This window comes from Leptodactylus fuscus, chromosome 7 (assembly GCF_031893055.1).
Source record: "Leptodactylus fuscus isolate aLepFus1 chromosome 7, aLepFus1.hap2, whole genome shotgun sequence".
Classification (NCBI taxonomy): domain Eukaryota; kingdom Metazoa; phylum Chordata; class Amphibia; order Anura; family Leptodactylidae; genus Leptodactylus; species Leptodactylus fuscus.
Genome location: NC_134271.1, coordinates 11924219 through 11938459, shown reverse-complemented (window position 1 = coordinate 11938459; position 14241 = coordinate 11924219). Strand labels below are relative to the sequence as shown.

At 45.3% G+C, this 14241-nt stretch overlaps 1 protein-coding gene across 1 annotated transcript in view; it reads left to right on the top strand.

Annotated features, from left to right (window-relative positions):
• The window catches only part of SHANK2 (SH3 and multiple ankyrin repeat domains 2), a 282554-nt gene that overhangs the window by 119393 nt on the left and 148920 nt on the right, over positions 1-14241 (top strand). The window lies entirely within an intron of this gene.

The following is a 14241-nucleotide window of genomic DNA, read 5'->3' as shown; positions in this document are numbered from 1 at the left end:
CTGCTGAATAGGGAGCAGTAGGGATCAGTAAGGTCAGGTCTGCTGAATAGGGAGCGGCGGGGATCAGTAAGGTCAGGTCTGCTGAATAGGGAGCGGCGGGGATCAGTAAGGTCAGGTCTGCTGAATAGGGAGCAGTAGGGATCAGTAAGGTCAGGTCTGCTGAATAGGGAGCGGCGGGGATCAGTAAGGTCAGGTCTGCTGAATAGGGAGCGGCGGGGATCAGTAAGGTGAGGTCTGCTGAATAGGGAGCAGTAGGGATCAGTAAGGTCAGGTCTGCTGAATAGGGAGCGGCGGGGATCAGTAAGGTGAGGTCTGCTGAATAGGGAGCGGCGGGGATCAGTAAGATGAGGTCTGCTGAATAGGGAGCGGCGGGGATCAGTAAGGTGAGGTCTGCTGAATAGGGAGCGGCGGGGATCAGTAAGGTCAGGTCTGCTGAATAGGGAGCAGCGGGGATCAGTAAGGTCAGGTCTGCTGAATAGGGAGCGGCGGGGATCAGTAAGGTGAGGTCTGCTGAATAGGGAGCGGTGGGGATCAGTAAGGTGAGGTCTGCTGAATAGGGAGCGGCGGGGATCAGTAAGGTGAGGTCTGCTGAATAGGGAGCGGCGGGGATCAGTAAGATGAGGTCTGCTGAATAGGGAGCGGTGGGTATCAGTAAGGTGAGGTCTGCTGAATAGGTTCTTTACTCATAAAGACAATGTTTGTTTTTTTAAAAATTTCCCCTTTCGCACTAGTCCGGTGGGGCTACCTGCACGTGCCTCCACCTTCTAGTTTTCCAGTCTATAATTGCTATTCTTTCCTTCTATCTGACCTATTTTGTGGCAGCCTCGGGGTGATGCACATATTTTGGTGTTTGGATGCCGGGCTAATCCATTAGGATAGTGTGCTAGCGTGTTTTATGCTGGAGATGGCTTCTGTGAATGTTCCTCCTACGTACATCTGTGATCTCTTTAAGCGCCAATCATTAAAATGTGTACATCCACATTTATGGCATATATGTAAATGAGCGCTGTACCTGCTGTCCTCCAGCCGGAAAAATCTGAAAATTAAATCTACACCCAAGGACTTGGGAGCTTTTGTTTATACGCCGTGTAAAGAGAATGAATCCTCCTAAACAACAACTGCAAAATAGCCATTATTAGTAAAATTACAGCCTAACGGTATAATTGTGGGTTCTTGTAACAGCATTATGAGGAATCATTGCAGTGTTACTAATGTAGCCAGCTAAAAGAGTGACCCCTGTGTGGAGACTTGTACATTTAAGATAGGGAAAGACTGTAGTGGGGAATGTTCAGGCTCAGAATGTACCGTAGATCAATAGAAATTCATTGTCTTGTCCCAGGCTGTCAGCTGTAAGAGAAGTTAGCTACTTCCCCTCACTGCCAACTTTAATAGGAGAAGATAACTACTTCCTCTGACTGCCATCTTTAAGAGGAGATGCTAACTACTCACTCCCACTTTTAAGCGAAGCTAGCTACCTCCTCCCACTGTCCACTTTAAGAGAAGAAGTAAGCTACTTCCTCTGACTGCCATCTTTAAGAGAAGAAGCTAGCTACTTCCTCTGACTGCCATCTTTAAGAGGAGAAGCTAGCTACTTCCTCTGACTGCCATCTTTAAGAGGAGAAGCTAGCTACTTCCTCTGACTGCCATCTTTAAGAGAAGAAGCTAGCTACTTCTCCCTCCCAGTTTTATTAGGAGATGCTAGCTACCTCCTCAAACTGTCCACTTTAAGAGGAGAAGCTAGCTACTTACTCTCACTGTCAGCTTTAAGAGGAGAAGCTAGCTACTTACTCTCACTGTCAGCTTTAAGAGGAGAAGCTAGCTACTTCCTCCCCCTTCCAGCTATAAGAGATGTTAGCTACTTCTCACTGCCAGCTATTAGAAGAGAAGTTGGTTATTTTCTTTCACTGCCAGCTATAACAGGAGAAGTTAGCTACTTCCTCTCACTTCCATCTTTAAGACGAGCAGTTAGCTACTTGTACTCTTTGTCAGCTATTAGACTAAAAGTCAGCTATTGTTTCTAACTACTCACTATTAAAGAAGTTAGCTACTTCCCTTCAGTACCAGCTATAAGAGGAGACATTAGCTACTTGCTGTCTCTGCGAGCTATGTGAGAAGTTAGATACTTCATCAGTTTAACAGCAATAAAAGAAGGTCGCTACTTCATCTCACTATCAGCTATAAGAGCAGAAGTTAGCTACTTCCTCTAACACTGATGTCTCATTCATTTGCAACTGGTGTAACATAAAAATGTAATCGGTTTTACACATGAAAACTAGGTTTTCTCTGACCTATTGTGGATCCATTAGGAGGGACTGCCCCCATGTCCATGTGACCTTCTGTGACTGTCAGTACTAGGCAACACCCTCTGTGTCCACTTACTGTCATTTGGACCATATGGCAACAACAAATGCCAGGATGGACGGTGTGTTCGCTGTGATGGGACGAGCTGAGGCAACGTCACCTACTGGATCTATGCCACGCTGGGGAGAACCTACTTTTAACCGCTCCATTCTAGCATCAACCCCGAGGCTTCTGATGTACACTCAGATTTTACTTCCAGATCTGCAGGTGGATAATTTGCAGGGACAAAATCCAGTTCTCATTGATAAATGTCTCATTGCTGGGGGCCGCAATGGTGACGGCTATTTCAACGAAGCGCTAGTCGAGCAGGCACTATTCTGCTTCTTCAATGTCTACGGGGCTGATGTATACTGTAGGATGTCCATAATGCTCTGCGAAGTAATCCTGTGCAAGCCATTACATTATATCATTGCTAGACACCAGGAATAAATGGAGCCTACCTGGAAGAAGGGGAAGAAGTTTGTAGTGTAGGCGGTGACATATTCTCCTAAGTGGTAGAGAGTGATTGAGGGTCACCATTTGGGTACTGGGGTCTGGTTACTGAGATTTAAGAAGACATAACTCTCCCTATCTTTGACACAACTTAATGGCGCTACTCATGAGCTGACATCAACGGATAGAATATCATTCTGCACACGGCGATGACGTTCTTCGACTCGCCGAACCAGCAGGAATCTACGATGGATATCACGTCTTAAGAACGACGGTATTTCTCAGAGCGAACCAATGCAATTTTAGCTGAAGTTTTACAAGCCCAAGCTGAACATTGGTGGCCACGGGCGATACCTCTTCATTACACAAAGACATAAAAGAAATACAGAAAGTAACGAAACCAGGAAATCGTCAGGAGAAATGACTGCGGCCCGTGACATGATATACACGGCATATGGTCACCAGAGGATTTCCTCCGCTCATATATTAGAAGTAAAGCCGTGGAAATACTCACATTTCTTTGCCACACTTAAAATAATTCATTTTCCGCCATCTGGACGAATCAGAAATCTTCTGTGATTAATGGGTTTGGACACGCTGGTTAGGGTAGCAAGGGCGCGGGCTGATGAGTTTCCCGCATCCCCGTCTTATATCACTCACACTTCCTGACATCCAGCGCTGACGGCTTGTTTGCTTATAAATAATTTCCTGTTTCCACCTTCTTGCTGCTTTTTATCATAATTACTGTGGGGGAGATAATTGCCGCCTGATCCTTCTCATACTGGAATGTAGGTCAAGTCGGTACATTCATATGGTTTACTGTACAAAAATGCCTCCGCAACGATTGGCGGCATTGTCTTACTGCACAGGACGGACATACTCCAAGACAATGGCGGACCTTCCACTTGGGGATCGCTTTTCTGCATTGACGATGACTATTGGACGTGGGTAGAGGTCGGACATGAGGTTGGGTAGGGATATTGTGGTTTGGGCGCCAGTCATGGTCAGTTTGATACTTCTCCGCACAAGTAAGGGCTAGTTCACACGGGCCAAGAGGGGGCGGATTATGGCGCTGAATGCATGTCATAATCCGTCCCCTCACAATAGAGGTCTATGTAAACCCCCAGGCCGCCACGCCCGTCCTTTCTTGAAGCAGACTCCGCAGCTGATTCAACCCCGGCGTCGCCTCGCGGAAGCAACCTCCAGAGTCCGCCCATTCATTTGAGACTACTCCGGAGGGGGAAGCCGCGACAGTCGTGGAAAGCGCATTTTGGCCCGGGAGTGACGTGGCTTCCCAAAATCCACCAATCTGCTCCCCTTGTGAACGGGGCCTAAGGTGTCTCAGGACCCCAGTTTTTTAATTTGCTCAGGATCTCTAGCTATCAGAATTTATGGTATATCCAGAATATATGCCAGAAATGTGCGAGGATACCCCTCACCATCCTTTTAATAGGCACCATTCTAATAATTCTTTCACAGTTGTAATTTTCTCTCTAGCCCTCGCCATTCCTGAGCAATCGGTGTTGTTAGCTTTGGTGCCTGATATGTTAACTAGACTCTCTAATGTCAAGTGGGTGGTGTCAGGCAGAAGCAGACAAGGGGTGTGACTCAGAGCAGAGTCTAGTTAACACAACAGGCATCAAAACTAACAGCACCGATTGCTCATCAATGGCGGGGGATAGAGAGAAAATTACAACTGTGAAGGAATCATTGGAACGGCGCCTATTAAAGGATGCTCCCATAGGAATGAATGGACGCAGACGGCGCTGGCGTCCGGACGCTTAACCGCCTTCCGTAGATTACTCAGCGTGAATCCACGTTAGATGGGACATTCCAGAGATCGGAGCACCTTGGAGAGAGGCCTGACCAATGGTGGGGTTTGGAAGTGGGGGGGAGACGAAAATCGAAAAATGTCAGCGGCGAGAAGGGGTTAATAAGTCCTTGCTCTTATCACCATCTTATTCTCTGACAAAGGGAGTAAATGGGGGCAAAACAGACAATGGGAGACTCTTATCAAAAGACCTTGATTATAAACTGTGAGAAGATCTATCTGAACAATAAGACATTCTAATGAATCTATAGAAAATACTGAATATATTCTTCTTAAAGCGATGGACACAATTATTGTTGATTATTGATTCTCAAACCATTGTCTGAGATTTTTCCATCACAAGGCTCAGACAGTACCTTAGGTAGAAGAGAAGACAGTCCAACCATAAGGATGTTGAGTTTCGGCCTTATCCAGGGATCCCTGACTAATGTTGGGTCACGCAACAGAAGTTGCGGCCAAAGTTGTCCGTATAGCCCTAGCCTAAGGCATTGTCCGCATGAATGTCAAATATGGCCGTTTACAAAACACCGGGAAGGCCATTGAACTACTTCTCTATGGATTGACAGGCGCAAAGAGTGCTGGAATTATCAAGAGTCTCCGGGCCCCTAATAAATCAGGCGCGCGCCCGTGTGGCCGAATGGGAATCTGGCACGAGTTATAATAACTAAGCTTTGTCTCGGGGGCCTAATCATACTCAATACTGCGCCCTGGACCCTGAGGGGGCCCCTAAAGTCCCTGCTGTATAAAATGTACCACTAATCTAAATGTTACAAAGTATCTAGGGCCCCATTATAGACTTTGTATTGTGGCCCAGGAGCTTCTAGTTACACCTCTGCTTCCTCCACCCAACGTGGCAAGCGGAAACGTGGCGCATCTTTGCTGCAAGAAAGGGCCACATGATGTCAAATCTACTCCCGAAAGCTGATGCCTTGACGAATTCCACCCATTGGCTTCATGTGAATACGACCTAATCCTCACTGCCCATTGAGTGAATTCACACCCTGCAGACATTTCCTACCCCGTTCCATTCATCCAAAGTCGGGCTTGCAGAAATTGGCGCCCTCTATGTAGATGAATGGGACCATTCAAAAGTCACCATCAAAATCGGCAAGTGTGCATACAGCCCTATTCGAATGCAGTCCTTTTGTGTATAGGGTCATGCCCTCATAGTGGCAGGTGGGATGTGCATTGTGCGACCCTGTCCCTCCGCTCGCTCCTACTCGCGGTGCCTGATACAATCCTTACAATAGCAGAGGATCAGACCCCGAGCTGCTCACATGACTCACTCTGTGAAAGATCGCAAGATGTTTGAGCGTCTCCAGTCTGCGCGCAGCCGTTCGCCAGCTGACAGACAGGATATGGGGTGGGCTCTCTACCAGAGTACTGGGTTCTACATGCCCGGCAATGCTCGCTCTACAACACTTCCCGGGAACTTGCTCCTCAGTGTAGGCTGCAGGCAGCTGAAACTGATGGGATAGTAGTCGTCCTCGCTCCGCCTCGCCACTCTCACCAGGGAAGATGAAGTCTTTGTTTAGTGCATTCACAAAGAAGGAAGGTAAGCAGTGGCTGCCTGGTGGGGGGGTAAGCGGGGCTCCTCGAATGCTTGCGATTTCACGTATCAAACTTTGCAAGGACTCATCGCCTTCGGATACTTTGTGACACCTTTGGATTCTAGGTGTCCTGGTTTTGCATCGGATTGTCAGGAAAGCAGCGGATTGTAGTATAGGCTTCTTCTTTCTGAATGGGAATCGAATTGTGGGGGAAGGAGAGAGGGGCTTGTTGTCTTCTACGCCCTCCAACCTGGCGGGTGAAAATCTGAAAATTAACCAACGAGATGCTGAGCAAAGGATTTTGGAACCCTCCAAGTTATTGCTTGCTGGGACCTGTAGTTCCATACGTGCTCAGGAGCATTGGGTGAATTGATCAGGGCTTGCTGGGGATTGTAGTTCCTGAGCTGTCGTGGAATTGTAACACTGTGCTTGTAGAATAGGAGAGAGAAGGTTTTGCTGGGACTTGTAGTTCCTGAGCTGCTTTGCACCTTCTTGTAATTGTAATAGAGCGATGGTGAAAGAAGGTCTTGTAGGTCCATAGTGGCTCTGTGACACTTAGCTGGGACTTGTAGTTCTACAGAAGCTCCATGACATGCCGTGACTTGGTAACATCGGGCTGGGACTTGTAGTCCCACAGCAGGTCTGTAACCTGCAACGACCTGATTACGATTCTAATGAGTTTGCTGGGACTTGTAGTTCCATGTGATTTGATACGTTGTAAATATCACCAATTAGGCTGACACCTTGCTGAGACTTGTAGTTCCACCCAAGCTCTGTGACATGAATGACCTCATGGTGATGAAACTGATACGGGCTCGTAACGCCTCGCTGGGACTTGTGGTTCCAAAGAATTTTGTGTGACACGCAATGACCTGATGGCAATTAGAATACAACAGACTGATAACGGATTGCTGGGACTTGTAGTTCCTCAGCCGCTCTTTCACATACGTAGTTCTTAGGCGCCTCTTTATAACCTTGGATTATAATAGTCCCGCAGTGACACCTTTTTGGGATGTGTAGTTCCACAAATTTTCTGTAGTCTCTGACCTTGGGTTACTGGTAGCATGCTGGGACCTGTAGTCCTACAACATTCTGCAGTATCTTGCCATTTATTAGGGTGCATTTTTTGCTGCGGTGTTTGATCCAATGGTGTAAAAGAAATATCGACCGTAAAAAATGCAACTGTATTGAAAACCGCAGCAAAGACGCAGCTCATTTATAACGTCCGAAGAGTCAGTGTCGACAGCTGAATAAAATGGGTCGGTTGCAGGTTGCTTGTACCTGTCGTCGTCGACGTTGGCGATCTCGTTTGCTCTGATATCTCTGACATCTCAGGGTGTCTCTTTGCTGACTTGGAGGAGTTCCAGCCTTCTCTGATGTCTCGAGTGACACTCGTGTGGTAGGAGTCGGGGCTGATTGATGTACACGGCATTAAATTACATTGAAACATCATTTATGCAATTTAAAAAAAATAAAATTTACATTTTTTTTTGGGCAAATTAATTACTTAGAAGCAAAGTGCTCTTGATTAATCATTAGTCATCAATCTCCTGCTGAGTCTAATTATTACACGTATCACATGGTGTCACTGCAAGATATCTGTCCTATATGTACTGTGTACCTGCAGCGCCACGCTGCTGCACCCTACGCCCACTGCTACGTAAGGTACTGATCTGACGCCATCGCCCTCGGCCCTCCCGGGACTAAAATAATAGTGACTATGAAGGTCACCCATCGCCTTGTAAGTCCCTCAAGGTGGTGTCCTTGTCCCCGTTTTATAGAGTATATGGGTGCGTGACGTTGCAGATGGTCAGTTTTTACTCTGTGCAGAATTATAACCAGAATGTAATATTATTTATATGATACTATGTATACAGACACTCATAGGAATAGATTTATTCACACAGATGTAGCAGAGCTGAGGCGGTCCGTGCAGCAGAGCCAAGTTGGTTCCTCTACTAAAATATTCTTGCATGGTATGACAGCAGGGACAAAGTTAGGCAATGGGGTGTAGGGCGGACAGAGATATGCCCAGGGCGGGTAAGGGGGTGCCAACATGCAATGATACCTGACGGTCCCATTATAGTCAATATACACCAATGGCACCCAATAAATTCCATTGACTATGATGGGGTTCGTTGGGGTTTCCATTGATCATGATTTTCGACAAAATCTGCAACTATGGCTTTTGCCGTAGATGGGAACGTAGCCCGAGCCTCCAGTGCTCACATGACGCAAAAGACCAGCACGGCTGACCCAAAAAGATGGCGGCTGTGACCTTGGGTTTTCTAGGATTTTTATCATTTAGCATTGCATTCACATACGTGACATTTTTGGAGTATTTTTGTACATTTTTAGGACTTAAACATCTTTTATGTGTATGAAATATTCACTTCTGAGAGGACATAGTGAGGAAGTATTGATGGGGGGACCAGGCACAGAGACCCCTAGAATGAAGAGTCTGTGCTGCTTTAAGGCCCCTCGGCTTCACCTCGGATAGATACTGTAGGGTCTCGCAGCCTGTAGCCTGCGGAGCGTCAGAATTAGGAGGGCGCCGTCCCCTCTTCCCATGGGTAATGTTTACCAGTGCATGACTCCAGCCCCCACAGGCATCTCGGCACAGAGAGACCCAAGTGTCACAATTTGCTTTTCTCCTACAAAGACATGAGAATAAAGGGAGGGGGCGCTATCGGGTGGTCAGATGACGCTCCAGTATCCCTGAGAGGCATAGGCTGGCAATCTGTATTACCACGGCTGACCGTGACGTGACTTAATAGGATGAATCCCAAGGAGTTTCTCATCTATTGTTGGCCAGAAGTAAGGGTAGGAACCCAGTAAGCGGAGTTATTAGAACCAGACCTGAAGATCTGCTGGAGATACGGATTGGCAGAGAGGCTTTGATACTGTTGGAAAGCTTCTTGTTAGCTTCTGTGCTGTCAGCTCAATGCCAGTCAGTGTCTGGGCAGCTTTGTCATTTGAGACAGACTGGTTGCCATTTATTCATTACCTGATGGTTACAGCACATACACAGTAACCAGTCCGTCTTGGACAACTGATGCTCCGATCCATGTGTCCTGCTTGGCCATACACATTTTGCTTTCTTAAGAATAAGCCATTAACCCACATTGTACAAAACTGATGAGACGGCAGATTTTATGTCCCTTCTGTAGAGCAATTTGTCTTGTTGCCCTTAGTATCTCCTCCATGAGAAACGTTCATCTAGTACACAATGGGCTAAATCTACCGATCCAGAAAGATGAAGGCTTCTACATCTCAGCATTTGTAGTTGTAGTACTTCTGGCTTTATATGGAGGTAACTCACACACTGATGTCACAGAACAGGATAATACACACAGTGATGTCACAGTACAGAGATAATACACACAGTGATGTCACAGTACAGGGATAATACACACAGTGATGTCACAGTACAGGATAATACACACAGTGATGTCACAGTACAGAGATAATACACACAGTGATGTCACAGTACAGGATAATACGCACAGTGATGTCACAGTACAGGATAATACACACAGTGATGTCACAGTACAGGATAATACACACAGTGATGTCACAGTACAGAGATAATACGCACAGTGATGTCACAGTACAGGATAATACACACAGTGATGTCACAGTACAGAGATAATACACACAGTGATGTCACAGTGCAGGGATAATACACACAGTGATGTCACAGTACAGGGATAATACACACAGTGATGTCACAGTACAGAGATAATACACACAGTGATGTCACAGTACAGAGATAATACACACAGTGATGTCACAGTACAGGGATAATACACACAGTGATGTCACAGTACAGAGATAATACACACAGTGATGTCACAGTACAGAGATAATACACACAGTGATGTCACTGTGCAGGGATAGTACACACAGTGATGTCACAGTACAGAGATAATACACACAGTGATGTCACAGTACAGGGATAATACACACAGTGATGTCACAGTACAGGGATAATACACACAGTGATGTCACAGTACAGGGATAATACACACAGTGATGTCACAGTACAGGATAATACACACAGTGATGTCACAGTACAGAGATAATACACACAGTGATGTCACAGTGCAGGGATAATACACACAGTGATGTCACAGTACAGAGATAATACACACAGTGATGTCACAGTACAGGATAATACACACAGTGATGTCCCAGTACAGAGATAATACACACAGTGATGTCACAGTACAGAGATAATACACACAGTGATGTCACAGTACAGAGATAATACACACAGTGATGTCACAGTACAGGGATAATACACACAGTGATGTCACAGTACAGAGATAATACACACAGTGATGTCACAGTACAGAGATAATACACACAGTGATGTCACAGTACAGAGATAATACACACAGTGATGTCACAGTACAGGGATAATACACACAGTGATGTCACAGTACAGAGATAATACACACAGTGATGTCACAGTACAGAGATAATACACACAGTGATGTCACAGTACAGGATAATACACACAGTGATGTCACAGTACAGAGATAATACACACAGTGATGTCACAGTACAGGGATAATACACACAGTGATGTCACAGTACAGGGATAATACACACAGTGATGTCACAGTACAGGATAATACACACAGTGATGTCACAGTACAGAGATAATACACACAGTGATGTCACAGTACAGAGATAATACACACAGTGATGTCACAGTACAGAGATAATACACACAGTGATATCACAGTACAGGGATAATACACACAGTGATGTCACAGTACAGGATAATACACACAGTGATGTCACAGTACAGAGATAATACACACAGTGATGTCACAGTACAGGATAATACACACAGTGATGTCACAGTACAGAGATAATACACACAGTGATGTCACAGTACAGGATAATACACACAGTGATGTCACAGTACAGGGATAATACACACAGTGATGTCACAGTACAGGGATAATACACACAGTGATGTCACAGTACAGGATAATACACACAGTGATGTCACAGTACAGAGATAATACACACAGTGATGTCACAGTACAGAGATAATACACACAGTGATGTCACAGTACAGGATAATACACACAGTGATGTCACAGTACAGGGATAATACACACAGTGATGTCACAGTACAGGGATAATACACACAGTGATGTCACAGTACAGGATAATACACACAGTGATGTCACAGTACAGGATAATACACACAGTGATGTCACAGTACAGAGATAATACACACAGTGATGTCACAGTACAGGGATAATACACACAGTGATGTCACAGTACAGAGATAATACACACAGTGATGTCACAGTACAGGGATAATACACACAGTGATGTCACAGTACAGAGATAATACACACAGTGATGTCACAGTACAGGATAATACACACAGTGATAACAGGCTCCATACACTATAACACCAGCCATCTGCCATCCTGTGTTTTGCTGACATCGCTACTATGACATCCATTACACTAATTTCTCTCCCTGTACACTGTCCTGTCTATATACTGTATGTGCTATAGACTGGTATACATGCTATACTGCATGTACCGGTTTGTTATTTAGAGTGTTGGATATCTCGGCCCTTCCATATGGAGAAGCACAAGCGTCTGTCACACCATCTTGCACATTGCTACTTATCTGAGGCTACTTTGTTACATGGGCAGCCTTATACGCCTTATACGGGGTGTGTGTATGTTGGGGAGGGGGGGGGGATGTGGTCTTAGTCTTCAACTAAAACGCTTTTTCAGCAATGGGGAATTTTCTGTCTCCTTCTAAGACTTTACTAAGTTAGGAGTGCAAAGTGATGCCCTTCAATCTTCCAAGAATTTAAAAAAAAATTTGGGTTTTGCATCCAAATGTGAATAACATTGGTGGTGACAGTGAATTCAGACTGGGTAGGTTTGGTGTACATGAAACAAATCCGTCCAAGTGCAACGTGTGGAGACCGGGGGTCATGGCAGAGATATGAATAGACCCCCATTGTTAAAGCCTTTGCTCCTCCATTATGGTGTCAGTCTTGTCACCGATGACAGAACAACCTGGTACATGAGTTTCCTTGGGCTACGAAGAAGTGAATTGACCCATGGTCATCCATGCACATTATGGCTCCATTTACAGGGGACTGGCGGACCCCCTTTCTTATGATATTTGGAGGTCCTAGCGGTCGGATCCTCAATGATCAGAAGCTTATAAGCCTCCAAGTCCAGCTCTGGTGACATCTCTTATCTCCATGTATAATGTGAAGGAAGCGTTGCAGCACATCTGTGTATTTATAACAAGTGGCGCCCGTACTGAGCTGTCATTGGCACCACGCCGCACGGAGAGGATGTGTGTGATTCTATATATAACTTGGTGCCACTGGTAACTGGTCGCCGGATCCCGTCCCCTCTCCATCTCCAGTGTGTTTATCCCTCAGTACTGCACCATCTCTCTGACTTGTTTATTACACTGCAGATTTGCCAGGAGCTCAGAGCAAATTTTCTATAGAAAAAAAAACAACCCCCAGTTGATAATCGAATAAGCTATGTGTCAGAGAATAGAGCGTGTAGTGGGTATAGACACCAGCAGCTTGCTATTCATCCGGTGAATTCGGCTGCCATATATTCATTCATTTATTTAGTGAATAAAACAGTATTTAAAGCCTTGGCTCCCCCTCTGTTTTCTGTTCACTACAGTAGAACACGACCCGGCAGCTAGGCGTGTTGTTCCCATGAATAATTTTTATACTAAAGTCTGTTAAGAGCTTTTTTTATAGTAATTTTCATATTCCTAGTTTCAAAAATAACCATTTCATTTATTTTAACTTTCACGTGTCTCCCTGTGTGCTGTACAGAATCAGTCTCCTTCCCCTCTGACAGTCAACACTATAGTCCTTTTTTCTTCTCCTGTACTAGGAGTCTTCTCAGTTATTCTGCCATGTAATGCAGAGACTCTGTACAGAATCACTCTCTTCCCACCTCTGAAAATATACCCTCCTTTTAGTAAAAGTCTTATCAGTTATACTGCCATGTGCTGCAAAGTCTGTGCACAATATCAGTCTCCTTCTCCCTCTGATAGCTGACTATATAGCCTCTTCTTACTTCCCTGTAGTAAGATTCTTCTCAGTTATACTGCCATGAACTGCAGAGTCTCTGCACAAAATCAGTCTCCTTCTCCTTCTGATTGCTGACAATATAGCCCCATCTTACTTCTCTGTATTCTTCTCAGTTATACTGCCATGTAATGCAGAGGCTCTGCACAGAATAGCTCTCTTCCCATCTCTGATAGCTGCAAATATAGCCTCCTTTTAGTAAAAGTCTTATCAGTTATACTGCCATGTACTGCACCGTCTCTGCACAAAATGAGTCTCCTTCTCCCTCTGGTAGCTGACAATATAGCCCCTTTCTACTTCCCTGTATTTGTCTCAGCTATATTTCCATGTACTGCAGAGCCTCTGAACAGAATCAGCCTTCTCCCCCTCTGTTAGCTGACAATATAGCCCCTTTTTACTTATCGCTCTCCTCCCTCTGACGTTATCACCCCTATATACTTTCCTTGTAGTGGGAGCTTTCTCAGCTATACTGCCATGTACTGCAGAGACTTTGCACAGAATCAGTCTCCTTCCCCCTCTGACCATACAGTCCCTTCTTATTAGGATTATTCTCCGCTATCCTGCATTGTTCTGTAGAGGCTCTACTCCTTCCCTGACCACGTAGGCAGAAATCTATTTCAAATGGCGGCCCTGCAGAGATTTAAGGATCCCAAAGCAGAGCCCTGGCTATGAGGAGAGTGAATGAGCATGTGAGTCCACCAGCATTGAGCTCATTAGGTTATGCTGCAGAATAAGCTGCTGTGCTTGTGTATAAGCGAAGTCATTGCTATTATTTGACTTGTTTTTGCCATTTTTAGCAGTTTTCCCCTCTGCAGACTCTATCTCTAGTTCTTAGTTGTCTCAGAGCTGGCAGATGTAGACTAGCTGCTATGATATCTGCCCCACACCGTACACAGAGGAGAGGAGATCCTGGTCTGCTAAGTCTAGCTTACACACAAGAGAAGTAG